We start from the raw sequence: 2890 nt of genomic DNA, 5'->3' as shown, positions 1-2890 counted from the left end.
CCGTACAAAGACAAGATGGATGCAGAGCCCCATCAAGGCAGCAGTATGCGCTGACACATGTTAGATCCATAGCGGGATGATGACTAAGTCAGCGAGGCTACAGGGCGCCAAGACAACAACGACGCCGGCTAGACGGCGCGACCCTGTAGCCATGATTACCCCCGCGCACGTGCCCTAACGGCTCGACGCGTCAGCCGCTGCTGCGCAGGCCGGCGGGCCCCACGACAAGACCCGACAACCAGCGGGCCCTGCATCCTGCCAGGAGGCTGGTAGCCGGGACCCATTGTCGATCTTTTCCCCAACATTGTACCCCTTGGGTTGCACTATAAAACCCCCCTTCAGCCCACCGGGAGCGAGGGTGGGCAAGGTTCGTAGGTTCACATGTCTCATAGCTTACCAGATCATCTCACCCCACGCAGAACACAGCCGAGGCAACGAGATAGGTAGCCAGTGCCCCATCTCCTTCCTCCGATACTGCTCTAGGAGGACCCTTGTATTGTGATTCTCATATAGTCACACCGACAGGATTAGGGGTATTACCTCACCGGAGGGCCCCGGACCTGGGTACACCAGCGTCATGTGTATTATGCCTAAACCCACGCCCAGACGCCGTCGGCGCTCATCGGCCCCAATCCATGAGTTAAGCCACCCCCTGGCATCTGTCCCGGAAATACCACGACACTACCTCTCGTCGCCACCACCGCAGGTCCACCTCGTCTCTGGTGGCCCTAGGACCATGGGGGCGTGGTGGATCCTGGCAAGGGCTGGCGGGAGGGCTCTGCTTTTAGCCGTTTCCTCTAGTTCTCTTAAAAGGTGTGTCCTACTCTGGAAGACAAAACGGCGGCGGCTCCTTGATGATAGAATAAAGTTCTCCCCGTCTTCCTCATTCCAGCGATGTGTCTAGCATCGTTGGTGGGCGTGTGACGGTGTGTCTCCGACGGATCTATCTTAGATGGATTTCCACGGATCTTGTCGTTATTAATCTACGTTCGTGTCTCTTCGGATTGGGTCCTTCCGATCAACGTTATTCTTTATCGGCGGCGGTTGGAGTTAGGGTGCGCTAGTCTTATAGGGCCTTAACACGACGATCTCCCGACTGTATACTACAACAAGTTGTGTCCGACTCCGACGATGGAAGGCGATGACGACGGCACGCCTTCGACTCACTTCAGTGCTTGCAGTCATCGCTAGGTGGTTTATGGATCTAAATGTAATTTATATTATTTTTAATGTTTGTTGTATTGCCATGATCGAAGATGAATAAATTGGAAGTTTTCTCGCAAAAAAGTATCAAAATTATTTAGTTTATTATATGATATCTAATGGGTCAGTGTTTGACTCAAGATTAGCCCATCTCTCAAATGAGATACACAGAATGATTATATTCAGAATTTTTTTTCAAGTCAAGGCAAAGTACGAGCAGATCTAGCGGCTTTCTTGCAGCCCTACGATGCATCGTACGACGTGGCCGGCGTTCCTATGCAAACCCTAGTTTTTTTGAACCTTTTTGTTGAGATGTAAACCATAGCTTTTTTTAGAACCTAGTCCCTTTTTGTTGAGACTAGATCGTTGATGGCGCGCGTTGCCGCGCTCATCCATTTTTAAAATAAAATGATAGGAATTTTGGAAAGTACATTAGTCAAGAAAAACAAATAAATGGTGCATAAGACTAATCCATATATTTTTGTACCATCCATAGTATGCGAAGTTGAAAATATATTGGAAAACTAAATTGATCAATCATATTATAAAAATATATTGAGATAAATAATCATACCATCAAGAAAAGAAAATCTTAGTCAACTGAATGTAGATAATTTGTACCCTATATACTTGGGATTGAAACAATGTATATCAGAATGTGATGACAAGTAATGATATTGATGAGGAACCAGGCCCAGGTAGATAACTTTAAGCAGGGTAAGCATTGACACAACGAAGATCGTACGTGTTGGTCATAAATGTGTATCTGATATATCAATTATGTTTACATATTGACTGGCAAAAAGCCCGTACGTTGCAACGGAAGAGAAAATAACACATGTTCTGAACGCATTATATTTTCACATGACATCACATTTGTGTTGCCGACGATGGCTTCAGTGCTCAGACAACGAAAACGCGTTTGAATGTACAGTCATTCGGAATAAGATGAGAAATATGTTGTTTCTCCCCATGAGATTTTTCAAAGGTGTGCATGTGTGGTTAACGATGTTTTCTTTCCTCTCAGTTTGCTTTTAATTTAATGTATATTTATCGCAATTCGTATGGTCATCGGAAAGAGAAAAAAAGGATCATGCACTATAGATTAAGTTTGCACCAAAAATAATATTTAAGAAGTATTCAATAGCTAAAAGTAACATCCTTTAGATTCTACACATTTTTTCAATCAAATTTCATATATAACATGTTAAAATCGGAGTTACGGTTTAAAAGATATGGATAATTTTGTTCTAGATAAAATATGGATTGATTAACTGAAAAGTGAGGTTTTCTTTTGTTAAAACAAAAAAACGTTTTGGCTGACTTATATAGGGACGGCAGGTTGATTACGTGAAGCATTAGGGAGTTTTCTGAAAAATGCAAAAAAACGGATCGGCTGTGACTAAGAGATGGAATTACGGGTTGATTATCTAAAACTGTGAGGGTTTTTCTACAAAATGACAGAAAACGGTTCGTTGTGACTGAAAATTGGACTGTGGATTAATTACCTAAAACTGCGAGGGCTTTTCTGCAAAATGATCGACGATGGACGACAGAAGCGCTTCACGCTTTATTATTAGGGGAGATATAGCAGTCTAAGAGTCTAGGAAATATGTGTGTTCGTAATTAATGCTAGAGCGGAGCATTGCTTTTACTATTCTTGAGTATAATGTCCTGCTTAGGTGTC

This window comes from Hordeum vulgare, chromosome 6H, assembly GCF_904849725.1.
Source record: "Hordeum vulgare subsp. vulgare chromosome 6H, MorexV3_pseudomolecules_assembly, whole genome shotgun sequence".
NCBI classification, from domain to species: domain Eukaryota; kingdom Viridiplantae; phylum Streptophyta; class Magnoliopsida; order Poales; family Poaceae; genus Hordeum; species Hordeum vulgare.
The sequence above is the reverse complement of the archived record's forward strand: the minus strand, read 5'-3'. Positions refer to the sequence as shown.